Below are 27,839 nucleotides of genomic sequence, written 5' to 3'. Positions count from 1 at the left end.
GCTCATCCTGCCACTACAGACTTCATCCCCCCCTTCCAGCACTCCCTTCAGGACACCCCATCCTGCCTCCTCCAGTTCCTCTTCCAAGCCCTCACCCATCCCACCTGTCTTCTCCCACGCTGCCCCCTTGCCCACCTTCTCCTCATAGTCTCAACCTGCTCACTCTTTCCTTCCTCCCACCTGCCCGCCCTAACCACCCTTTCCCCTTCCCCTCACTCCCACTGCACACCAAGCCCATGCTCCTCTCTGCCATCCTCCTCACTCCTCACTGTGTCCACACCCCCTCTCTCGTCACAGTGCTATCCGATGCTTCCCACTGTCCCCACACATTCCCCTCCACCAGCCATACACAGAGACTCAGCATAGAACGTTAACTCATACAAGAGATAGGCAACATTGGGGTGCATTTTGTTTCATCTTCCCCTCAGGCCCCAGCATCTTCTTCTCTCCCCCTATCAGGCCAGCAGCTGCCTTGCCCACAACCCTTATCCAACCCACACCCACCCTTGTGACAGCAAGTCCTGCTGATCACGCTGGGAAGAGTCAGATCAGCACCCAGTCACCCAGCAAAGTGGAGTTTGATCTCTAACTAGCCACTTCGCACTGCTACTGCACCAGCTTTCACGCAGCAAGCAGAAGCATTTACTGGTCAATTAGGAAAAATAAAAACAAACCCCAAATATTCCTTACATATGGTTAAAAATTTGTTTGGGGGAGGAGGGCGCAGAAAAGAGGGAATGAAAGGTACAAACTTGTTTGCCAAACTCTCCAAAGAAGTACTAACTCCTGGTAAGTTTAGCGTCAAAGTTCCCTATTAACAAGAATGGTTATTATTCAAACACCCTGGCTCCCAACACCCCAAGCCTCTGGTGGTTCCAAAGACAAGTCCAGAGCCAGACCTGCACTTCACAGCTCAGGCCCATGTCCATTTCCAGACACCGTGCAATATGAAGCAACAGCTTTTCCCCTTTTCCTCCCCATATTTCTTTACATGGAATAATATTTAAAAGAGTTTGGCTCTACAAAATGCGGTTCAAGTCTACCAGAAAAAACTGGATTCTAAAAGAAGTTGAATGGGCTTTGGGGCACCAGTGTTGAAATCATCTCCCCCTCTGAGGAGAAGAGACTGGAGCAGCAGGGCTGGGCTGTAACATTTCATCAATTGGCTAGTGTACAATACTGGGACAAAGGGACAACCCAACACAGGGACAGCTTCATTGTGGTGTCACAAACCACCACCATGTGTGTGCATGAGAGAGACCAAAATCGCTGCATTTAATCGATTTGGGGAAAACTTAGCAAGAAAGTGTATTAAAAGGGGTGAATTAGGTGCATTTTGCCAGCAAATGACAGAAGAATAAATAACAAAGAGTCTATAGGTTTTCTTACTCTTCCGCAGAAGCACAGCCTAGAAAACTGCATTGTTGGGATTTGATTTCAAACACACCAAGACAGCTTTTACGGCTGGTGTCTGTGTTGACACAACTTCAGTTGACACAATGCAGGCTTTACAGTTTTTATTTAACCAGGAAGTTATCTGCCAGAACATGTCAATCTCCATTTTTTTAAAAATTCAGATGCAATAAAATAATACAGGTGTCAACAATGGGGAAAAATACACAAAGCCTAGAATACACCACCAGAGCCTTTCCCCACAACCAAATACCCCACACAGCATCAATTGTGTTGAATGGTTTCCTTCTCTTAAATATAGTCTCGGCAACAATAAAGGAAATTTAAACAGGACACATGGCTGTTTGTAATGTTCATTGCAGGCAGCTTTAAGAAAGCAACCATAGGCCATTCCTCTCCCAGCTGAACAGCACAAGATAGGGCACCAATTGCACTGACAGCCTGATAGCAAAAATAAAGGCATTACCTGCACTTTGTCCTGTCATACTGCACCCGATTGTCCACCTTCGAGGTCTGGTATTGTCATCAAAAGCAACCTCCCCTCCAAGCTTAGTCCATCTGCAAGCTTCCCATTCTCTGTGGAGAGCAGCTTCTTGACCTCCAATCCTAACATTAGTAGCTTGGATGCTTCACTGCCTCCTTGCTGTTCCCTAGCCCATGTCGTCACCAGGTTTTGGCTGCACTCATTGGCGGAGAGAGAGCAGATAATAATACTACTAATAGCACTGAGAGGGCTGGAATAGGCAAATCTTTTGTTTCAAAGCAGGAAACACAGGGAAAGCTGAAGTGGGAGAGGGAATATAGAAACTTGAATAAAATAACACAGGAGTGGTGTAAGAATCTCCTCACTTGCAGCAGGTTAAAAAATAGCAAGTGTCCCAATCCGGAAATGTGTATACATGCATATGTACATATGAACACACACCCCCCTTTATATGCAGCACCATCCCCTTCATTCATATGTTTATTTTGAAGGATAAATGGATCCCAATGCCATACAAAACTACTTCCTAAGCCCAGCAAAGGAGGGAATATTGAGGCATTCAACTTTTTACACTCTTTTTTCCCCATGTGAATTCAGTGTTGGTTTAGGGTGCTGGATTTACAGCCATTGACAATGAAGACAACTGTTTATCCATCGAACACACATTGAGCACAGGCAGGAGTACTGCAAGTTTCCCCAACATTGTCCTGTCAATGTACCTCAAGCCAGAACTGCAAGGATAAGAGGGTAGTTCAGTATTCTGGGCTCTTTCAATCCTTGGCCTTCATCATATTAAAGGTATGTCTGACTTACATCTGTAGGTTTTGGTTGGCTCATGCACTGGTTTCTCTTTGTCCAATGAGAAGGTGAAAATTTCATGAAACTTGCTTAGGTTTCCGCAATAAGCCACTTTGCTAAACATCATCCCCATGTGTTGCTGAATTCTATATGCTTTTGCTGCAGCAGTTCTTTTGCTACACAAACTTCCAGCCAGTCCTGAATAAAGAGGACACTTTTGTGCAATGAGCCATGGACTAGTCCGAAGAGATTCCTATTTCCCCCTAGTGTCTTTTCAGATTATTTTTCTTGCTCTTTCTTTCTGTTTAGGATTTTAAAGCACTGAACTCTGGCTTGAAGAATTAAATCTTCCGAGACAGTCGGATCCATTTTGCCACTTCTCCAAAACCAACAAGTTGGATTCCTACTGACAAGATAGGTTTGAAAAGCAGAAAACCATCCCATTTTAGTTACAATACTGATGATAACGACCTTACATTTATACTGAACCTTTTAAAACCGTACATTGAGATCACTTTGGCAGCCCTTAAAATGTGCCCACCTCTGTGATGAAGCACAGTCCCTGAGCCTTCTGGGATGAAGCACAATACAACAGCCACAATACGCGACAGTTTGGGGCAAAAAATGAAGAATACTTTTTCCTGGCTGAAACTTCAGGAGAAATTTACGCAAGCAGAATGTAATTACCCAAGTCAAAATGTGACCAAGATAACAAACACTCCCTATCCTACAAAGCACCATGTGGTCTTTAATGACCACATGTAGTCATGCCTGTGTTGTACAACTCATTCAAAAGACAGCTCCTCCAGTAGCAACACCATGCTGGGTCACTGAATCAATTCTGACTCAGAAGAGCAGCCCTTACTGAACGGCTATCACCACTTCCTGCTGCACACAGAGGTTTCTCAAAAGTCTTCTATCCACAAAGTACTAATCTAACCTAATGCTGATTAGCTTGTGAGACCTGACATGATCACAGTATATGGTGTGCAGGGCCGGTGCAACCTATTAGGCGACCTAGGCGGTCGCCTAGGGCACTAGCATTTGGGGGGCGGCATTTTCTTCGGCGGCGACCACAGTGGCCGGATCTTCAGCATTGTCGGCATTTAGGCAAAGGGAGCTGGAGCAGGGGGGCGTGGGGAGGGCCACCTGCAGCAAGTGTGGGGGGGAGCACGCAGGGGAACTCCCTGCTCCAGCTCACCTCTGCTCCGCCTCCTCCCCTGAGCACGCCGCCCGGCTCTGCTTCTCTCCCTCCCAGGGTTGCGGTGCCAAACAGCTGATTGGCACCGCAAGCCTGGGAGGTGGGAGAAGTGGAGCAGCGACGGCATGCTCGGGAAGGAGGCGGAGCAGAGGTGAGCTGGGGTGGAGAGCTGCAGCACGGCTCTCTGGGCGGGGGGGGAGCTGCCACGGGGGGGTGCCTAAGGGTGGAGGAGGGATGGGGAGCTGCTGCAGGGCTCAAGGAGGGGGCGAAGCAGAGGTGATCTGGGGTGGGGAGCTGCCGCACGGCTCCCCAGGCGGGGGGGGGGCTGCCATGGGGGAGGCGCCTCAGGGCGGAGGGGGGTGTGGGGAGCTGCTGTGAAGGAGGTGCCTCAAGGCGGGGGGGGAGCTGCCGCAGGGCTCGGGGAGGGGATGGAGCAGAGGTGAGCTGGGTTGGGGAGCTGCTGCACGGCTCCCTGGGCGGGGAAGGGCTGCCATGGGGGAGGCGCCTCAGGGCAGAGGGGGGGTGGGGAGCTGCCACGGGGGGGATACTTCGGGGGGGGGGCGGGGAGCTGCCGCAGGGCTTGGGGATGGGGGAAGGCGCAAGGTGGAAGTTTCACCTAGGGCGCAAAACATCCTTGCACCGACCCTGCTAGAGGGGGTCCCCATAAAACCACAATCCCAAAAGCCAAGGGTTTTGGGAGCCCCAAAGGCCCACCATGGGCAGTGGTGCAAGGACCATTCAAAAGCCCCCATGACTTTTGGGATAAATCACATGCCAAATATCCCCCCAATGCTTTGGTGATATTTTGAAGGTTATCTCTGCACCCAAAAGGGTTACAACTTTAGTGAAAACTGAGATTTGGGGGCATATGCCCCTGATTAAATAGTGCAGGAGGAGAATGAGTCTCCTCTCTCCCTCCAACCTCTGATGCTGGCTTCTTTGCCTGCTGTCCCACAGACATTTTTATGTTCTTTGATAGAACAAATAGGAGACTAAACTACCCCTTCGTATGCTGTGCTGGCCTGGTCTTTGTGAAACACAGACAGAGTCCACGGGCCAGGCCCTTGCATATGTGTATCTATTTTTTTTAAAATGCATGTGATCAAGTCACATGATTCGTTTGACTTTTTTAAATGAATGGAGCTTATTCACCCACTGATTCTGCCTCCTGACGTGTACTTGTGCATCTTAGGCAATGCTCTGACCAGCACTTGTCCTCACGCCGTGCCAGCTCCAGGAGATTTCAAACAGGGCACATTTCTTATTCTTAAATGGTGGCTATAAAGATGTGGATTATTTGTTAAACTGTGATTCGGAGTCTGAGCAAGTCTGAATTATATTTATAAACGAATCCCTGCTCTATATAGATGTCTGGGTCGCCGTTCACTCACTCATCCAAGAGTTGCTATCAGTGCAAACTCTTTGTGGGCAGTGGGATTTTCAAAAGCTCTCTGCATTGGTCTAACTCTGTTCCCATTGACTTCAAAGGGAGCAAAGTTAGGCTATTGGCAAGGCACTTTTGAAAATCCCATCCTACCTGACAGAAAAAGAGAAGCAATTCCCTATAAATTATTCACCCAGTGCTGGCTCTCATGATCCAGCAAAACTCCCCTTGTGATGGGGGACACAGTGTCCGTGATATGTAAATTACCAGTACAACCATTCCTGCTACCTGCTGAGTGGGGAGAGATTCGCCTCTTACACTGCCATCAGATTGCTGGGCAGGCCTGGTGAATATTGGCACTAACTATTCAAGGTTACCTAAACATGCTCTGTAGAACAGCCATGCCACCTTGCCATACACACCATCAGGGCCGGTGCAAGGATGTTTTGCGCCCTAGGCGAAACTTCCACCTTGCGCCCTCCCCCATCCCCAAGCCCTGCGGCAGCTCCCCGCCCTGAGGCACCCCCTCCCGCGGCAGCTCCCCACCCCACCCCCGCCCTGAGGCGCCCCCCCTGCGGCAGCTCCCCACCCCACCTTACTTGCTGCAGGTGACCCTCTCCGCGCCCCTCTGCTCCAGTTCCCTTCGCCTAAATGCCAACGACGAATGGGGCGGCCAAAGATCCGGCCACCACGGTCGCCGCCGAATAAAATGCCGCCCCCCAAATGCTAGCGCCCTAGGCGACCACCTACGTCGCCAAATAAATTGCACCAGCCCTGCCCTCTAGCCATCTCCAGGCTGCTGCCACAAGCTACTCTCAAGCCACCACCTGGCTCTCTGAATTCGAGCCAGCTTATCCACTGAGTGGCCACTGCGGTCACCAACCACAAGGGATACTGTGATGGTGAGTGTGGTATAAGAACCACCCAGGTAGAATAGAATAGAACAGAATAGAATAGTTGTGGGGAGGGGCTGGATCTCGGTAGAAAAACCTGTTCAGCTACAGAGAGAAGTAGGGTGACCAGACGTCCCGATAAAATCGGGACCGTCCCGATATTTCGGTGTCTGTCCTGATATCCGCCAGCAGCACTGGTTTTTGGTTTTTTTGCTCAGCCGGCAGGACTCAGCTTTTTTTTTCCTCTGCCAGCGGGCACTCCCCCACCATGTGTCCCGATATTTTCTCCCCCTCATCTGGTCACCCTAGAGAGAAGACACGATGAAGGTAAAAGACACGGGGACCAAGCTCGGCACAAACATACCTATGCAGTTCCCCTGAGAGGGGAAAGGGAACATCACCCACCTTCAGGACCATCCCTGGCCCATCTTCAGGAGCAGCCCCTCCTCAGTAGGAAAGAGAAGGAGCCCCTTGGGGAACAGCAAGGATGGGAACTCTAGTGAAAGGAGATGGGGAGAGATAGAAAGGCAGTGTGGCATAGGAGAAATCAAGAGGAAGAAGCCACAAAAAAGGCATTTTATTGGCATTTAGGGACTCTGCCTCTGATTGGGAAAGTCCCCCCAAGAGCACAGTACTTGTGGATCCCCCCTCAAACCCACCCAATCATTCTGAGGTTCACACACACTGGAGGCTACATGTAAGGGGTCCTGCGTGCGCTGTATGCTTCAAGGCATGTTGACAAAGGGAACATTGTTCTCTGTATTCTCAAGGGCTAACTGCTTTCCACTGCCAGGGAATGGTTTCATGGCCATGGAATTTGGAAGGCCCAAGGGCTCTGAAATTCTGCAGTTCAGGTTGGACTTGCTCGGCTGGTGTGGCACTTCGGACAGACATGCGTTTTGATGTTGCTGCAGAATCCTGCTTAACCTGGTCCTCCAAATCTTTAGTGGGTCACCACAAGATTTCTGTCTCCTACCTACAGAGCACAGGAGAGGATATCTCCCTGCCAGATGCTAATTTCATCTGGCAGTCTCATTGGTGCCAAAACCAGTTTAAAATGCTACATAAAATATAAGTGTATTGAATTGTCATTTATCTGAAAAGTAGATCAGAGTTTGCATTTACACAGAGCCTCCCTTCCCTAAGCATCTTAGGGACCCAATTCAGCCCTGTGTCAGCTGAGAGGTGGCATGCTGAGCCCTTCCCCCCCACCCAATTCTGTGAATGCCAGAGGCCAATTTAGCCCCAGCCCATGTTAGAGTAGCTTCAGGGGCTGCCCTACCTTGATCCACAGCCCCTGTGGGCCATAGCAGCAGCCAGGAATAACTAGGGCATAACTTGACCATGTCTGCTCCCTCCTCTGGCCTGCCTCTTACACATCTCCTGAGCCAAGGGCTCTTGTGGAAGCATAGAGCTGGCTGCACCAACTCCGTGTTTGCTGAGGAGGCCTCCTACACTGGGATGCTCCTTGGGGGAGCCTAATGGCTGCTTCCTAGTCACTTTATGCAGACATAGCCAGTGTACGGTGGCCCTGATGCAGGAGTGAATTCCTCCTGACAGCTATATCCATACAGCCCCACTTAAATGCACTGGGCTGGCGGGAGACAGACAACCAGTGCATAACCAGGTATGGGAAAGGGAAATATCAGCAGGGTGAGCGCCTATTCTTATGAAACAGGCTGGGGACATTTAAAGTAATTGCAAAGGAACTGAAATCTCCCTTTTCAGATCTGATCAGATAGTCCGTCACACAGCGATAATAAATAATAATAATACTTGGCACCTATAAACTCCTGTATACCCAGTCCACCCTGAAAGGACTTAGCACTTACTACAATCATTTATTGGCACTCACCACTGTGTATCTGAGTGCCTGCAAGCTTTGAGGTCTCAATAAAAGAGGCTAAGTACTGTGCTCCCCGGTATGTGCAGAAGACCAGCGAGGTTGGCCACACAGGCAAGGAGACAAATCTTTCTTGGGCAAAGAGAGCAACTTCTCCTAAAAGTTTATACATTTGTGCTTAAGCTGATTTCTACAGGGAGTGAATTCTAGAGCAATGTTTCTCAACCTTTTAGATACCAGGAATCGGCTTGCTGCCTTCCTAAACTGTGTCATGGAGATCTCAGGGACCGGCACTGGTCCACGGACCAGTCGTTGCGAAATACTGTTCTAGAGGAGCAGCAGTTCAGGAAAGCTCTGCAACCAAAAGTCAGAAGCATCACCACTGGGAATCCTTAGGTCAATACTACTGACATTTATTCAACCCTAATCAAATCTATGGCTCCAGGTACAGCAGTCCAGGTATGTCAAAACTCAGGCTTAGCGATACTGAGCAATCCCTCGCTGGCTTGCATTAGGGAGTATATGCAAACGTATCCTCTGATAGTTATGGAACTGGTTCCACAGCATTTATCACACCTCCCTGGCAAACCTGACATACTCTTTGCAATACCACATGGCTATTAATTGGATGCCAGTGGTTTTCTCTCCCCCTCTCCATCTACAATAATTAGTGAGTGCTGCAAGTGACTTTGTACTTCAGAGGAAATTAGTGCTAAGGAATCCCCCCCCCCCGACCCTTAAAATGAAAAAACAAAACAAGCAACATAACTGATCTGGATCCTGACTGCATGACTGTCAGTGTTATAGCAGCATCCAGCCTTCTGACTGGATTGTAATTGATCACCATTCTGCAATAGCTCTGACCAAGCCTGAATTAGTTAACTGAAATGCTCTGTGTGTGTGTGTGTGTGTGTGTGTGTGTGTGTGTGTCCCTGATTACACATTCACCCCTCACCCAGTTTGAAGTCAGCTGTGAAGTGGTTTGAAATAGTAACACTGGGGACTGGTTTTGCCACACTGTGCTGAGCTGGGGCTTGGGGAAAAGCGACAAGGAGGAACACTGCAAACTAAGAATTAAATTTTTTGGACTGGTTGGACTATGATGTCATGGTTTCCCAGCTCCCCCACGATTGGCTGACGGGTTGAGCATCTGCTGAGAGCTAAGGGCTGGTTATTTGCCTGAGGTTCAGACCTTTCAGAGCAGCTTTGAATCATGGCTGGTTGTCGTGACAACCTGGATAGTGTCAGCTCCTGATAACCGAATAATGAGGTTGTCACCAAAAGGAGTCCCTCCATCAGCAAGGTTTAGTGATCATTAATGTATCTGAGGGAAACGTGTGAGCAGAAAAGGTAGGGAGATCATTTGTCGCTGCTGGCACACAGGACCAGTCTGCCTTGCAAAGGTGCTTCATTAGCTAGGAAACACCTAACAACACATAGCTATGGAAACCAGTTAGGTTGTTTCACAACCGTGAGTGTGTCAGAAAAGCTCAGTTATGGGATCTGGTACCTATGGAAATCCAAGCAGAGGAGAAGCAAGCGGAATTCACAAATATTGAACTGAAATGACTCGAGCCAGTTATGATCCAGTATCCAGGTGGTTAAACCCTGCACAGTGAACAATGACACAGCATGGTCCAGGGTAGAGGGCATGGGACTGGGGGTCAGGAGACCTGGATGCTTCTCCTAGCTCTGCCACTAACTTCCTGTGTGACCTTGGGTAAGTCACTGAATCTCTCTGTGCCTCAGCTTACCCCCTCTGTAGAAAGGATACTATGATGATACTTATCCAGTTCTGTGAAGAGCTTTGAGATTTAGGGATTATAAATCCTAACTACTAGTTATTGAGGGAAGTGGCTGGTAGACCATGAGGAGGACTCATGGTCGAGCTCTACCAAGTGATCCCATCAGATCAAAGATGTGGATGACCAGTTAGAACAGAAACTCCCTCAGTAGTCATTTATACATAGAGAGAGAAGCCAAGGCAAGTCCCCTGCCTCAAACTGTCTGTTCCCTGGCACTAAACATTCAATATATTCCTACTTTGCCCCCTTTACTAAATATAACCCAGTCTTTTTCCTCATCCTCCTTATAGACTTGATCCTGCATTGACTGAAGTCAATGAGAGCTTTCCAATTGACTGCAATGGGCACAGGTTGGGACCTATATTACAACATGCTTTTTATCTCTGTCCACAGTCACAGACCTTTGTATGTTATCCACACACAAACTTGGGGAAATTCCATCACTAAGTTTTGTAAACTGCTGCACCCCCTAAAACAAACTTTAACAGAAGAATGAATTTTACAAATGTCCTGGCGGTCTCAGTTGCTGCTGTTGCACACTCATTTCAAGGGTGTTTTTAGAAAATTCAAATTTTATAATTTTGCTGAAAAGGGAGTGGCTGTGAAAATTCTCTCTGTAAATAACTATTCATTAATCCCTGCCTGCAAGAGTTAATTGACAGAATGATTATTTTTCCACCTTTCCTACATTGTTTTTAAAGTACCTACCCCAAATCTACTCTTTCATTGGTAGACGAATATTCATAAAGTGTTTGCAATTAAGATCAGCTGTAGCTTATGTGATTATATATTAGTTTATGTTTTTGCCTCCAATCATAATTTGGTCATACTCAAAATTGAGTGCTTCAACTGTGGATTTAATTGAGATGTAATAAGAAAATTAACATATGTCAATTAAACACCAATTGACTATTAAGACTGGGTTTAATAGATATCTATCTTAATATATAGTTGTTACACCTCATTAAGCAGTTGTTGAATCCCAGTAACTGTTGTTAATAATCAACTGGCATTTAACCCGCATCCAATAACTAGCACCGCTAAATGTAGTGTTGACATACTATGGTGATGGGTAGCAGTATAAAACTCTACTATAAGGTCTTAAGACGCAGGAGGAAAAATATCAGAATAATAATGGGACACATAATGGACCCTAGACCCTCAAATCCTGCCTCCCTTAAAAGGAACAATGTGTAGGAATATCCACAAGAAGATCCCTATCACAGAGTCCACTCCTTCAGGAAAGGATGATCTGAGACAATGATCTGAGGCAATACTACTTTATATTGTATTGCACATTGCATGTTCTAAATACTGCATAAGCCTTAACTAACCCTCACAACAGCCTTGTGCAGTAGGGAAGTAGTATTATCCCAGTTTTACAGATGGGGAAACTGAGGCAGAGAGATGAAGTGATTGGCTGAATGCTGCCCATCAATTCAGTGGTAGAGTCAGGAACATAGCGAGAAAGTCCCCAACTCTTTGTCTTGGGCAGATAATTTTGCCTCACAATTTTGCAATGGGGTTTTACAAATTCAAACACCACTCAAAATGTTTCTTTTTAAAACTGCAATGGAAACAGGGGTTTGGTTTGGATTTATATATTGCCCTGCAGGACGTGGAGCCCAAACCATCATAGCATTGGGCTAGTGCATGAGACTCACATAGTCAAAAGGGAGCAGTATGTTTTCATTGTGCAAACAAAATTTTAGCTTTGTTGTTTTTAAAAAAAAAAGCTGTCAAGGATGAGGAGTTACTCAGAGATCTAAAAGCCAGGGTGCCATAGGTGGTGGCTTAGGCTAGCTGCCTGAATACATACCCAAGGGGTCTAGACAGGTATATACATAAGCCGCTAGCCCCAGTCACTGACTGTGCTACCCCAGCTACACTGCTATTTTTAGTGTGCTAGTTTGAGCAGAACTAGCGAGGGTACATCTATGCAAGCGCAAATGTAGACATACCCCTAGTGAACAGGGCACTGGACTTGAGGGTGACACCCTGACAGCATTGAAGTCGATGGCAAAACTCCCATTGACTTCAACAGAACTAGGATTTCACCAAACATTGGTATTATTCTTTGCTCTGCCATTGACATAATGTACGAACCTGGGCATGTCACTTAGCCTCTCCGGGCTCTGGTTTCCCCATCTATGGAAATGGTCATGTTTACCCATGTTTGTAAAGCACTCTGAGATCTGTGTATGAAGAGTGCTGTGTGAGGGCTAAGTATTTTTGTGATTAGAAGAGGAAGTAGGGAAGTGTTTGGGAACTCATCATCTAGCAAAAATGTCTCAGACAGAGTGCTGTATCCTCAGTTGGCATAAAATCACTGTAGCTCATTGACTCCTGCTCTATGCCTCAGTTTCCCAATCTGTAGAGTAGCTAGAGCTAAACTGAACATTTTCAAACTTCCATGAAAATACTTGTGCAAAAATTTTTCACTTTTTTTTGTGCAAAAGTATTTTCTGTTTTGCAAACGGATTCTAGAATGGTCCCTATTTTTAGAAAATCTGAATTTTCAACTAAACAGGCTTCAAAAAGCATCAAAAAATGTTCACAAACATCTGCATTTTCTTTCCAAAAACTAGGGATATGAATACTGGCTCGGGTGCTTCACAGGAATGCTGCACGTAGATGGGCTCGAGACCGGAGGTTCAGACCTGGATTCAGACTTAAAACTCCAAATACAAACACGGCTGCAGTTTGGTTAATTTAGGTTTATTTTTAGGTGTGAAGATTAAATATTGTACAGCTGGAAAGCACTATGGTATGAAAGTGCTAAACAGAAAAGCAATTCATAACCTTCTGCTTGTGATATCACAGCTGCCTGGACTGCTTAAATCAGTGACTACTGATTACTGAACACTTAGGCCAATGTTTTCAAAAGAGATCAATAAAGTTGAGTGTCCAACAACATCAGATGACTTGGGTTTGATTTTCATAGGTGCTGAGCACCCACAACTTCAGCTGAAATCAGCTGTGTGTACCCAGCACTTCTGAAGATAAGCCCCACGTTATCTCACCCTGGGACCCCAAAATGGAGGCACCCTAACTAATTGGTCACTTTTGAAAATTGGACTTTTGGTCCTGATCCGGAGTGACTCTCAAATGACTTTAACATGGACTTGGCCTCAATACAGTATTGGGCGGAATGAAGATTCTGATCTGAAGCCTATTAAAGTCAATAGAGATCCTCATTGATTTCAGTGGGCTTTGAATCAGACCCTTAATGCCAACTACCTCAGAGCAGGAGTAAGAGCAGAGAGAGAGAGAAAATGACCACCAGGAGAGATCAGCAAAATGGTTTCTAAACCGAATGATTTTCAAAGTTCCCCCCAAGACATAAATGTGCCATTTAAGATTGGAACCTCATTAGGAGATGACAACTGCCAAAGCAACAACCACCAAGATACACCAGCTGCTAAGCCCGACACCCTTGAGAGTATCCCTGCAACAACTGGAAAGCTTGCGCTCAGCAGTGTGTCCATGCCCTGCAATTGACGAAGCACCAGAATGGCAGCTTTCCTTATATGAGGCCCTCCTCCCATGGGCCGCTCAGGTGCTGCTGCACCAGGTGCCTCATCCTTAGGAGACTGAGAAAGTGTCCCCGCTAGGGTTGTTAAGGCCACAGCAATATTGACTCTTGTCCTATGAATCTTTTATGTGTAATTAAAACTGCTCTGGCTCTTAGACAATGAAATGGTATGAATAGCTTTTACCTTGCAACCACGATTTTTTTAAATGCCTGCCTCTGTGTCAGAGGGTTTTAAACAGAATAATCTTACTCTTTAGCTCTGTCCCATTCAACGCGGTCATGTTATGCTTCATGAATAGAAAGGGCTTATAAGGGGATACACACAACCATTTTATGTGAGGGGTTTTCTCCCCATCTTCAGCAAATTTTGCAGTAAGGGAAGGTACTGGAGCAACAACTCAGGAGACTGAAATCTTCTGTTTGGCCACAGAACAAACCCAGCATGGACACCCAGCCCCATTACCCCACTGTTATTCAATCATATTCTGTAGAAGCCAAGTGAAAGTCTGACCCCCATGGAAGTCAATGCAAAACTCCCACTGACTTCAACAGAGCCAGGATTCTCCCCCTCTTATCTCTGGCTAAGAAGGTATTTCAGTCTCCATGGTACACTCAGTCCAAGACCTCTCTGCCGAAGGTGCCAGTTAGGGACATCTGGGATAGTTGTTTCTCTGATGAGAACATTTGTCCACTAAGAAATGGACTGAGATCACCAACTCCCATAGGCCACCAAACAGTTGTCAGAAGGTAACTACTTTTAATCTCTACCAGCCAAGGCTGGATTGGAGTAGACAACCTAAAGGTGAAAGCATCTATAGCCCATCACCAATTCCCTGAACCAGCCATCCCTCCCCAGTACATCCTTGATAAAGACAATATTTTTTTAAAAGGTTTGCTTCATGTATTGCCTGAATCTTGCCTGTTCCTGCCCAGGGTTTGAGAACTACATGGCTTAACAAGAGAGAACATTGGCTGATGCACCTTAGAATCCTAGCTACTCTGAGCGGGCTAGTCAGTCATATACCTGTCAGTCCTCAGTTTGGTAATGCCTCATGTACCTGGGAGAGTCAACCACCTTACATCTGAGTTAACAATTCACAGTTTAAGAACAATGTGGCATTTGAGGGCCCTGCTGTCTAGATCTTCAGAAATCTGCTGGAGTGATTGTGGTACCATGGTCTTATTCTCAGCATAGACAGATATGGATATCTTTAGGCATTAATAATATTCTCACAGCAGTTGGAATGACAAGGATAACTGCACAGCTCTATCATCTGCCCACAGTTCTGATGTTCTGGAAATTTACTTTCCCTCCTCCCCTTCTCTCCACTAATGAATCCTGCTTCACTACTCCCTTTGTTTCCTTCGCCGACTCATCTTCACATCTTCTTCCTTACCACCCCATACACTTGGGATGCCTTTCACCTGTTTCTGCCTGGCAGGGCTCCGCCTTCTCATCCAACTCTCTCCAGAAGATTCAAGTTTTCCACAAGGCCAACACACATTAATACATGATTGGATAAAAGGGGTGGAGGGGAAAGAAGGAAGAAAATACATGCTGTAAAACTAACACCATCCTCTGACATTGTGGGTAAAATCCTGGACCCATTGAAGTCAATGGCAAGATTCCCATTGACTTCAATGAGGCCTGGGGTAGTATTTTGTAATGTGGGCAGGTGGCTGGAAATTAATTTTATGCAGGATCAATTGCTAATCCAGCATAAGATTAATTCTTTGTGAACATGAAATGAGATTATTTCTGGTGTGTGGTTATATTGGTTCAATATAATAAATCCTTCAGCACCTATTTATCTTCTACTGCTTAAAATGGTACATCATTCACTCCCCGGTCCTTTGCAACGAAAGCACGGTGAGCCTGACTCTGAGCCCATCTATACAGGTTTTATCCTGGGGCACTCAATGGAGTTGCTCCTGATTTACACCAGTGTGAAATCAGAGTCAGGATCAATAACCGAGTCTTTCTTTAGACTCCAGCTTCTACACTTTACTGCCGCTGTGCCAAAGAAAGAGAACAGATGGCATTACATTACTATTGATTTGAGTGGACTCGGCGTTAATGGGTCAGATTTGTCACTGGTGCAACTCCATTGACTTCAGGGAATCAAAACCAGGATGAACACGAGCCAATGAGCTGCAGATCAGCAAAGCCATTCCTTCTTCCACAAGTGCAGGACACAGTCCCCCAGCACGTGTATCTGAGAGGAAACTACACTTCAGCCGGATTTTACTACCATTCCTTTCAAGCTTTGTGCATGGATCTCAGTCAACTCTGCCTAGGTTACTCTCTAATCTATAGGCTCTTCAACGTCAGTCTGTAAGATGGAGCCCACAAATGTGGTGGGAATATGTGGTTCCTCTTACCCACTACCTTTTCTGAGCTTTCTGGAGTTACAAGCTGGAATGTCTTAGTATAAAAGTAGGTTGTTGAGTGGTCAGACTGGTGTTAGATTTTGGATTAAAAGGGTCAATGGCATGGAAGGGGGAAAAGGCTCAAAGCCAGTAACAGAAGCCCAAACCGAATCATAATGCAAAAGGCTAAACTTTGTGGGATTCATTTCTTCAGCATAATTAATAGCATCTAAACCAGCAAGTTGATGACTCTGCATTTCTGATGTTAATTATTTACAACAATCATTCAAAGAAAAAGACAGAAACCCCAATCTTGTGGGACAGTTTTCAGTCTGGATCTGAAGAAAAGAAAGGAAAAAAAAAGATTCTGTCAGCTTGTTCCAGAGGACTTCTGAATTTGACTGGCTGACCGTAAAGTCACTAAAGTAAATAGATAATGTGCCGGGGGAAAAAAACCTACAACTGTACACAGAAAGAGGAAACACAAAAGCCTTAAAAATAAGCTGGTCCACTTCCCCATTCCCTCAACACATCCTCAGTGTTACCATTACTTTGGCAGAGGATTTCTTCAAAATCTACACATTCCCCTACCATGTACCATCAGGGCTTCTGTGAATAATATTCCCCCCTCTCACCCACCCACCCATTTCCTCCTTTTAAATTCTGCACAGGTCTGTGTTTCAATGCATTGCCTAGCAGCAGAGACCAAATAAAATGTGAGAGCATGCAAACTTAATAATGCCACAGGTTACTTCAGTACTGTCTGACTTGCTACTTCCTGTTCTGTTCAGCCAAAAAGAGAACTAATTAAGAAATAATGAAGTTTGGGGGCCCTGACTCTGCTAAATGTATGTGCAGCTGCAAATACCAAGAGGAAGAAAAGAGGCTTGCCATGTAGATTTATCGTGTATACACCTCTACCTCAATATAACGCTGTCCTCGGGAGCCAAAAAATCTTACCGCGTTATAGGCAAAACCGCGTTATATCGAACTTGCTTTGATCCGCCGGAGTGCGCAGCCCCGCCTCGCCGGAGCGCTGCTTTACCGCGTTATATCCGAATTCATGTTATATCGGGTCACGTTATATCGGGGTAGAGGTGTACTATGGAGAAAGTTAACACCCATTTGGACACATCACAGGCAAGGTCAATAGCTATTTTTAAGATAGAGGGTCAAAGTACTGGGGAAAAAAACAAAACAAAACAAAACAAAACAAAGAAATCTCTTCCCATGCCAGGGAGGGCCAGAATTTAAAGCAGCAGCAACATTTCCAAATGTATTGACTGTCCTCAGCTCTGGCCATGAAAGTCAGGAGTTTTAGCACCTGTCTTAATTTTCACACTTCAGGGCCTCATCTGATCAACAGCTGGGATCAGGAAGAGATCCCCTTTTGGTATCACACTGTTAGGTGCATTGAGCCAAGTTCAGCTCTCGGTTACACACACCGTATTAATCGCCCAGAACCTAATTAATTACTTCATTGGGGTTGCCATCGTATGCAATGTTCTGCATTCCTCTGAGGCAAGCATCTGGCATTGATCAGGTGGTAGGCAGGTTTTGTGACTAGACAGATCATTTGATCTGCTCCGGTATTCCTATGCTCTGTGCTAGGAGTCAGAGTTCCCTTTGCAATAGACAAAGTGACATAATACAAAACAAGGAGTTTAAAGGAAGGTTAACTTTTATGGAGGTGGTGTGGAACACCATGGCAGCTCCCAGAAGGCTACAAGCTTGCAATTGCTCGCCGGCTGTCACACTGACACACATTTTCAGAAAGATGCTTGTTTCTTATAGTATCAGTGAGACCTAAAGCCTAGGGATTCATTGTTTCTTAGGGTACGTTTACACTACCCGCTGGATCGGTGGGTAGCGATCGATCTATCGGGGATCAATTTATCACGTGTAGTGTAGACGCAATAAATCGATCCCCAATCGCTCTCCCGTCGATTGCTGAACTCCAGCTCGGCGAGAGGCGGAAGCAAAGTCGACGGGGGAGCCGCGGCAATTGACCCCGCGCTGTGAGGACGGGAGGTAAGTCGAACTAAGATACATCGACTTCAGCTACACTATTCTCGTAGCCGAAGTTGCGTATCTTAGGTCGACCCCCCCCCCCAGTGTAAACCAGGTCTTGGTCATCCCAGAAAGTAAGAGGAGGAGCAACCTCCTTTTGTGGATCTGTGTGATTTAAGAGCCTTTCTGGGAGGAGATCATCTCACTGGAAAATGCAGTCCCGTCAGCCTGTCTGCTTGCGTGTGTGTCTGTGTGTGGTGGATTTTGTGTCCCAATTTTCTTCATTGTCCTGAAAGTAGCTTTGCAGTTGTCTTGCAAGTTTCCATGCTGGGCAGAGCTGCCTCAGCATAAGCACCTGCCACAAATATCCACCACCAAAAAAGGCTTCACTGCATAAGAGTAAAATGGCTGGCTTGGGCTGACAGCCATCAGCTGTCTATGCGCCTGACAGCAAAACTCGGTAGAGTTGCTTTGTGAAGCACTATGGGCTCAGAATCCAGCTAAGCAAAGTCATCCTTAAAACACAACACCCAATCTTTTTTTTTCTTCTTGAAAGAAAACTGACAAGAACAACATGCCGGATCATAAGAGCCACAATGGCTGCATCTCCTTTTCTCTTATCCCCACAGTACCCACCCTGGGAATCTCATTTAACCCCTGTTGGTTAACTAGGGGGGATGGTTCACTTCAGAAACATTGCTGAGCAACATCACTATCTGTCCTAGCTCCTTGCTCTTAAAATGGGGCTATCCAGTTACTAGGGAGCGGTAGGACTGTTACAATGAAAGGTATTGTCCAGTTTATACCCCCATTCAGAGAGGAGAACACAGCTGAGCAAAGGTCAGAACCGTAATCTGTAGCATCCTGGGTGTTTTCCTGATACAGTCCCAGCAGCTGGAGAAGGGCCTGAATGGCAATGCGTGGATCTGGATCCAAATTTCATGTGGGTTCGGAATCAATGTTTTGGTTCAAGGTTTAGGGGTTTGAAAAAGGTCCCATATGAGGAGAGATTAAAGAGGCTAGGACTTTTCAGCTTGGAGAAGAGGAGACTAAGGGGGGATATGATCGAGGTATATAAAATCATGAGTGGTGTGGAGAAAGTGAATAAGGAAAAGTTATTTATTTCTTCCCATAATATAAGAGCTAGGGGCCACCAAATGAAATTGATGGGCAGCAGGTTTAAAACAAATAAAAGGAAGTTCTTCTTCACACAGCACACAGTCAACCTGTGGAACTCCTTGCCTGAGGAGGTTGGGAAGGCTAGGACTATAACAGGGTTTAAAAGAGAACTAGATAAATTCATGGCGGTTAAGTCCATTAATGGCTATTAGCCAGGATAGGTAAGGAATGGTCCCTAGCCTCTGTCAGAGGGTGGAGATGGATGGCAGGAGAGAGATCACTTGATCATTACCTGTTAGATTCACTCCCTCTGGGACACCTGGCATTGGTCACTGTTGGCAGACAGGATACCTTTGGTCTGACCCAGTATGGCCATTCTTATGGTCAGCCTCCTTGCAATGCAATGGAAGAATATGTTTGCATTCCACACAGAGAAGTGAAGCCTATGACTTTTGATCAGCTGCAGTCCATCTTTTTACTAGGCGTGTGGTATCCAAGTTCCGCCTGCGCTGAGCTTCCCTTTCAGGACGTTCCCAGGGTCCACAAGGAAAATTCTGAATAGTCTCTTAATGTGAGCATTACGCGGGCATGGAGCTGCACTGGGAATCACTCACTCTGCTGCCAGTGCTGGGCTGCCGAGTTATTAGTGCTGAGCACGCTCACTGGCACTCCACCAGCTAGGCAAGTTTAAAGGGGAACTCCAGGGTGTTGATCAGGGTGTGCCTCCGACCTAATTGGCTGCAAGTCCGACCCAGCCAGCATGACCAGCCAGCTTCTCTCCCTGTTCGAGCACAAGAGGAACCGGGTGGTTTTGTTCCATGGTGGCTTCATGCAAGTGGATTGGATTTTGGTTCCATTCAGTCAGGTTTGCACTCTCCAGAGATGCGAGTTCAAGCAAACCCCAAATCTCAAAACAAAACACAGCCAGTGACACCAAGTTTTGCCTGATTTTTTTTTTTTTTTTTTTTTTAAAGCGCTAGTTCCTGTCCCAGCTGCTTCTCATTAGCTGCCACACACGGCCATTCCCGACAAGGAGAAAGGGGCTAATCGGCTACAGCCAGCTCCGGGGGAGGTGAGAGACAAGACAGTGCTTGTTTCAAAGGGAATGAGTGATTTCCCTTCACCCAGGGATAATATGTAAAAAAGCTCAAAAAGTCTCTGAAAAACAGGGAAGAAATGCTGTGTGTGTCCCTGGTCATCACAGTAAGTGATGTGGGTGTTTTTCATTAACAATTCCATCGGCCTCCATGCAATAGAGGGTGGTACATGGCCCTATAGAGCAGCAGCAAAGGGGCAGTTTCAGGGGAGAGCTCTCACCTTTCAGGCAGTGAGCTGGGAAGTGGAGCTCTGAGAGAGTCTCACTCAGCCCCAGGATGGATATAGAGCCCGCAGCTCATGAAAGAGACAGAGATCTGGTTGCAGTCAGGCTCCACATGGGTTGGTCATAAAACAGTTGATGGGCTACACACATAGCTTCAGCTAAAGCCACAGAGCCAAACATCATCAAACTCTGAGATGTCTGAAAGCTAGTTCTGGACTCCAGTTCTGTGGCTGAGGCCCATCTCATCTCCCCTCTATAGGGAGCTGTACCTTTAAGAGACTCTGGCAAGAGCCAGTTGGAGCTGGTTGCTCTGTAGAGGCTCAGTGCGGCTCAGCAGGCTCTCGGGCACTGAACTAAGCAGACCTTGGTCAGTCCTTGGCTTGGAGTGATTACTTAAACCCACCTGGGGAAAAAAAAATCTGAGTGGAAGAATGGAGCAGATAAAAGCTCCACCTAGGGTGACCAGACAGCAAATGTGAAAAATCGGGTCAGGAGGTGGGGGGTAATAGGTGCCTATGTAAGAAAAAGACCCAAAAATCGGGACTGTCCCTATCAAATCGGGACATCTGGTCACCCTAGCTCCACTAGAGTTAAAATGCTCTGGAAACATGGAAGACATGGAAGTTTAAAGAGTGTTTCACGCGGTATGTGCAAGCAATGGGTGCCAGCTAAAAGGCAGCCAGAAGGTAGAGTTATTTCTCACTCTAGCTGATTCTGAAGCACTTAATGAGTTTAACTGTCTTCAGTTAACTCAGGCAGAGGAGGCGAACTACGAAACTGTTGCCCAGAAATGTGGCGAGTACTACACTGCACGGGAAAATGAAACTTGAGAGTTAGGTTTAGAGCAGAGCATGAAAAGCACGTGAAAGCATCGAAGAGTTGGTGACTGATCTAAGGCTGAAGAGCCAATCTTGCAATTTTGAGGGGCTGAGTCCACAAAGTAATTAGAATTTGCCAGGTAAGTGAAATCACCCAGTGCAGACACGCTCATGGAGGGTGGGCAGTGCTCCGACACTGTGGACATGAGAGAGAATCCAAAATACTCCCCCTCACCCCCCAAAAAAAGAAACCTGAGGCAGGAAGACATGCTGGTCACACCAGGTTAGATGCTCCACCCAGGGAAGGGAGGAGGGGGAGAAAGAGCTGCTGTCGCTCCCATTTGGAGGTCTGTTCCCCTCATTGCCTGCCTCTCTTGTGCTGCCTTCCAGCAGCATCCTGGATTTGTCTTCTATTCTCACAGGTCGTGCGATGCCCAAGTAACCTCAGAAACAGCCCAGCCTCGGCCTTTGGGCTTAATTCCATTTGGCAACCCGGCTCTCTCAGAAACGATGCATGCACTGGAACACATTGATTTCACTGCAAGGTAAATTACAATTGTGAGCAAAATGCAGGGACAACCACTATGACAAAAGGGATTGGCACACCCACATGCACATTGCTTCATGCTACTACAGCCAATTATCTCCCTGCTGAATAATAAATCACTTACCATCTTGTCCTCCTTGCACCAAGAAAGAGGACTCTTTGGTCATTCCTTTGGCCTCACTTATCCTTTGACAGGCAGAACACACTACTCTTCCGAGTCAGAAGAGAAGCCATTCTCCTCCCTCATCTGTGGCTGCTGAAGTGAGCCATCAGTAGCTGATGATGCCAGAAAGTGTTCTCTTCTCTGGAGTCTAATGGGAATTTAGTGTCACCATTTTCTCCCATCAGATGTAAACGCCATCGTAATCAACAGCCAGATCTCACCACTCAGCACTGATAGCTAAGAGCTCGTTAATGTGAACTAGGATCTCCAGGAACACAGGGTCCAGTGCAGTCATTTTGAAACTATTCAGATAGCACTTGAAATAGATGGTGTCTCTCCAGTTGTATTCCCCATTCCCGTTTCTATGCTCTTTGCATTAGGAACCTCTACTTTGCAATGTAAAGCTCTGCATGCAAGCAGAGGCAGGAAGACTTTCTGCCTCCCTGCCGAGCCTCAATTTTACTACAACGTTTTACATCCTTCATTTAACTTGAGTTTATTTATTCCTTGTGGAAGACACTGGACAGCACAGAAAGCCAAAATCCATTCTTCATCCACAGAGCGGGCACCAGCACTGCCAGCTACTTTCATAGTCTCACCCTACCAATGTGCTTCTGTTGTTAACTGAGCTGTATCCACATTCAGACTTTGGTCTCTCTTGTAATTACCAGCATGGGCATCCGTTCAGGACAGTTGCAATGATGGGCTATTGTGATGCTGACATCTGTCCACTAAGAAATGGACTGAGAATCAATTTATTTCAATTATAACCAAATTATCTGCTTAGATTCCGATTTTTAAAAAAGAACTTATTTCTACTATGACAGAATGGCAAAAAGGAACAGTTTCAAGGCTTGAGGCCTTTCCATTTTCTTGACATCCCTTAAATTATAATGTACATACACACACAACACACCCAATTGAGTGACATTCCTCAATATAGGACAAATAGCAATGTCTGTATATAGTGTTGATTCCCAGCAAAATACTTCCCTACCCTTGTTGAAATACTGTATTTAAAAAGTCATCTTTTTTTAAAGACCAAATGTACTTCCCATGTGACTACCTTTTTGGGGGCCTATGCAACATATTTGCTGCAGGTGCCAGTTTGAGTATCCAGTTCATATCTGATGTGTTTCCTCTTAAAAAGCCACTAACCTAAGGAGTTCCTACTGGGGAATTCTCTACCTCACAAAACCATCAGCTCATCAGCATTAACTGGGCCTGAGCAAACAGGACAAGAACGGAATGAGACACGGAGAGCCAAATGCTCTCTCGCCCTTGGAAATGTTCCTGCCACGCTGGGATTGAAATGTGGTGGGGTGGGGGTAGTAAGGACACCTTGAAAACTTTGCATCATTACTACCCAGGCTCTATTTATTCTGTGGATAGACAAAAGATGATATTCAGTTTCCAGTGCTAACAGTCCGCTACCTTTTGCCAGCACTAAATACATTTTTGAGATCTTCCCAAGTCTGGTGCAGAGGGAGAGAGAAGCTAGACAGGACTTGTGTACATGGAGGAAATTGATTGGCAAACTATTGCAAAGTAGTTTTGGTATAATTTAGCTATTCTGGAATAGCTCTCTTGTGTAGACTATTCCAGAACAAAAGTGGTTTGATTCCAGAGTAATTATTCCAGAGTAAAAGTCATTTGAATTTCAGACTAGAGAGTCCAAAGGGGAACTATTCTGGAATAGCTATTCTGGTCAATTTCATTCTGTAGCTAAACCCTATTTAGGTGAGCTGCTCTGAGTGGAAAGATAACAATCCTGGCCAGCAGACTTAGAAAGGCAACAGGTGAACTGACCCTAAGTCAAGCCCATCACTCACATAGAAAGCTTTGAGATGAAAGCTATCCACTTGCTTTAGTGTACTAGATACTTGCCTTTCAGCCACTCACGCACAGAACTATTTATGTGCCAGCAGCCCACTCAAATGTCAGTTCACACACAACAGCAGTGGATCTTCTTAACAGAAAGCGATGAGGTTACAGATAAAAGGATATAGGGTAACACAGGAGGAAATGACCTCCTGACCTCCATGGCCTGAATCTGCAGTTCATAAATTACTGATGTGATGGACTACAAGTGAAAACGTATTATTTGAATATATCCTGGGTGCCATCTATTGGCACCTTATCTACTAAGTATTTACATATAAACAGGCATTCATGTACCAATGTGGATGTACCCCACTGGTTTCTGCTGGATGGAATTAATAACCAAGCCCATGTGAGCAGCGAGTTGTGTGATGTGAACTTGATACCTGTTTATAGAAAACAACCCACTGTGGTAAAAATAAAACGTACACCCTTTTCCAGTTTCTCACCGTATCAATTCACATCACCATAAACAAATAAATCAACTGTATTCATCTCCATCCATAATCTGCCTCAAGAAACAGTTAATAAAACAAACTGGTTTTATAGGCATATTTGTGAGGATGATCTTTAAGGAAACATCTGAAATATATGAGAACTCCATTGCTGCTTCTGCTACTGGAGTAACATGATCATATATGAGCAAAATGTGCAGTCTAGTATCAGGGCTTGTAACCAGCTGGTACACTCATATGCCATGTTGGCACCTCCCTGGAACTACTGTTCTCTTCTCCAGAATCTCAGCTTTCTTTTCTTTATGTCAGTCTGTAGCTGTTATGGTTGCAAAGAAAATCCCTCAAATTGGATGTACAGATGCCTGTCTCCGTCTGCAGAGAACCTGGAACTAAAGCTCTGAAAGGAGTGAACTGCCCCATTCATCTCAGTGAGGTGTTAACTCAGATGCAATGATGATCATTTAAATGTCAATACTGCTAACTACTACATTTCTCTTATAAAAAAGGAAAGGGGAGAAATCACAGATTTCCACAGATATTTACCGTGAGGGTTGTCTCATTTTGGTGTCACAAGTGGGTGGTGTTTGGAAGATACCACCACTTATTGTCTCCCCAATCAAGAAGGAGACAAGAACAATGAGAGCAGCACTGCCTATGAGCATATTCAAGGCACACCGAACAGGAGCCAAGTGGCACACACCACCGTTATTTGAATATCACATGGCAATTCACATGGGTGGACTTTATTCTGTGGGAAGAGTTTGAAAGACTGCCACTACCTTCAACCGTGTCACCAATTTGACTCCATTCTATCAACTACCATGAGTTTACACTGTTTTCAGTAAAACACCAAGGACCAAGTTCCATCCTCAGTACAAACATGAACTGCCATTGATGTCAATTAACACCAGCAGTTCTGGTGTCCATACTTTAAAAAGGATGTTGACAGGTTGGAAAGGGTTCAGGAAAGAGCTACAAGAATGATTTGGGGTCTGAAGCAAGAGACTAAAGAAGCTCAATCTACTAAATTAAACAAATAGACGGCTAAGAGGTGACATGAGATCATGGGTTATAAGTACCTACATGGGGAAAGAATTTCTGATAGTAGAGTGTTTTTTAGTCTGGCAGACAAAGGCATAAAAGATGCACTGTCTGGAAGCTGAAGCTAGATAAATTCAGACTATAAGATGCAATAATTCAGAAATAAGGTGCAAAATTTGTACAGTGAAGGTAGTTAACTACTAGAATAACTTACTTAAGGATGCGTTGGATTCTCCATCACTTGAAGTCAAGATTGGACGCCTTTCTAAAAAGCGAGCCCAACCAGAAGTTATTGGGCTTGATGCTGGAGCCTCTTGGTGAAATTCTACATCCTGTGGCATGCAGGAGGTCGAACAAACTGATCATAACGAACCCTCTGGTCTTAAAAATCTATGGATCTACGATCACGAAGCTTTGGTGAGGCTTATGAAGAATGCCAGAATGTCAGCACTGGAGCCTGGAAACATTTAACCAACAAACAGGTACAGGAGAGGTAGCAGTATGTGGTAGTGATAGTTCCCCCACATAGTACCGCAGTTAGTATGTTTAAGTTGCAGAATTTATTTAAAGGCTACACCGGGTTTCCTCCAGCATCAGACTACAAATACTAACCAGAATCCTGATGTAGATAATACAAGAATGTACATGATGCACAGTTCACAACACCCCACAGCAGGTAACAACATTGTCAGAAGCTTCTGCACTATGTATATTATTTGTATTGCTGTAACCATGCTCTCTACCCTCTAGAGCTCCTTTTCTCTCAGAACCATGGGCTTTCCAAGTGTTAACTTTTGCACCCCGCCACACACCTGTGTGGCTTAAGGAAGCACTTTTATCCCTCATATAACTAATGAGGAATGTAAAGGCAAAAATTAGAGTGATTTGCCCACAATGAGGCACTGGCAGAGCCAGGACTAAAACCCAGAACTTCTGACTCATTCTCTAATCACCAACCACACGTCCTCCCTAGCCAGGATTGGCCTAATTTTCAGAAGTACTGAGCACTCAATTCCAGTTGCAGACAATGGGAGCTGCAGGATTTTAGTACCTCTGAAAATCTATGTTTAGTTTGTTGGTGATGGACGGACATTTAGCTGTAAATTTGTCACTTCTGTCCAATACTCAGGTTCAATGTCTGTAGTTAAATTCCATTTCCTACCAAAAATGATTCTAAAAGCAAGTGACAATCTCAATATACTCTGCTCTGCAGCAAGACTGGCAGACCAATGGCATTATTTATGACATGATTATCTCTCTCATTCCTTGTTGTCAGGGCCACTACAAAGAACACCTAACAACTGGAAAAAAATGGCAGAAATTAATGCAGTTTTTAGACTACAGATTGTTTTTTTACGGGGTAGGGACTAGACAGGATGATCTAGTAGGTCATTTCTATCTCTAAATTCTATGGTTCAGTGAAATCATTGTGCATAGACAGCATAAACATAAATTTTACTTGCTTAAGCCTACAGCTGTCTTGCAGTTTCAGGGTTATGATCAGGAATCAACTAGGAAAAAAAGTACAACTGTTATCAATTTCTCTATATATTGAAGTGTAGATTCTACATAGAAAATCGTTAACTAGTGTGTGTATGTAAAAGGACACAGTCTATATTCTGACAAGCAAGGAAGAGTAGAGAAAGGTTTACAGATAATAAACACTAAAGAAAGGATTGCAACCAAAGCTGTAATCTAAACATGTGGCTGAAATTGAAATGTAGGTATAAAAACCAAACGGCAAAGTATTAAATTGTTATTTCAAGCACTAGCATGAATTCACGAGTGAGCAGAGGTGAAATGCTAAAAACGATACAGGAAACTGCTCTCGGATGGACTGAGAAGCTGATCCAGAATGTTGAATATATGCCCAGGGCTGCACTGCACAGGCTGCATGTCCAAGATAATCCCATGCCAGCCCAGCCACCCTCAGGAAGCAGACAGCTCCAGTGCTGAGTTGCATAAGCACTTGGCAGACAAGAGGGGGGGGGGAAAGTCTGAACTCTGAGGTAAAAGACAAACATTTCAAACCAAGTAACAATACGTTTCCAAGTCAACGGTGATGCCCAGCGACACTGCAAGGAGATTCTGGCTGGCTGTTGCCAAATGTTGGGAAGGAATATTGCTTTGAAAAGAAAACAGGATGTAAGAAGGAGTTAAAGTTAAAAGCCAGTCAGTTATTTCTGATTCAGCCATTTTCCCTGGGAGCATTTGCAGCAATAAAGAATAAACATAAAGACAGAGGATTTCTCCGTTGGCATGGCAGAGGAGCTCATCAGCACTCAGCTTCAGAATCACAGGGAAATTGAAAGTCTCTTGGTTTTTAGCATGAGACAGCCCAGACAGACTGAAGCCGAGGATGTAGTTAATTTTAAGGCATGACAAGAAAGCCTAGACATGGTGTCACACTGCAGTCATGCTACATGTTGCTCAATGCTAAAGTAAGGTCAAGGAGCAAGAGGGAAAAGGCCCTGTGATGCTTATGACAGATATGGAGCGGCTCTGTAATAACTTATGGATATTACACGTACTATCTGTTTGTCTGACTGTTGTAAGGGAATCCTGTATGAATTCAAGGGGTTAATTCAAGCAGAGGTTGGCTATACCTATCCAGCAAAGAGGACAATAACTTCAGATAGCCACTCATTTACCCACCTTCGATGGACAATACTAGACCCCTTCACTTTGATGCTCCGTCTCTGACACCACCCACCAACCCCCCCAAGCTTGATAGACCCATTTGTCAAGGTAGGGAATC

At 45.4% G+C, this 27,839-nt stretch overlaps 1 protein-coding gene across 3 annotated transcripts in view; it reads right to left on the bottom strand.

The window, feature by feature from the left end:
• Positions 1–27,839, bottom strand: part of PAK3 (p21 (RAC1) activated kinase 3) — a 190,503-nt gene that overhangs the window by 99,170 nt on the left and 63,494 nt on the right. For 2 of the 3 annotated variants that reach the window (XM_054040343.1, XM_054040345.1), the window contains exon 1: positions 1,880–2,026. The exons of the other annotated variant lie outside the window; for it this stretch is intronic. The gene's annotated coding sequence lies outside the window, so the exon portion shown is untranslated. Of the gene's footprint in view, positions 1–1,879; positions 2,027–27,839 lie in introns of those variants that run through there. 3 annotated transcript variants of the gene reach the window in all.

Source organism: Malaclemys terrapin, chromosome 9 (assembly GCF_027887155.1).
Source record: "Malaclemys terrapin pileata isolate rMalTer1 chromosome 9, rMalTer1.hap1, whole genome shotgun sequence".
Lineage (NCBI taxonomy): Eukaryota > Metazoa > Chordata > Testudines > Emydidae > Malaclemys > Malaclemys terrapin.
The sequence above is the reverse complement of the archived record's forward strand: the minus strand, read 5'-3'. Positions and strand labels throughout refer to the sequence as shown.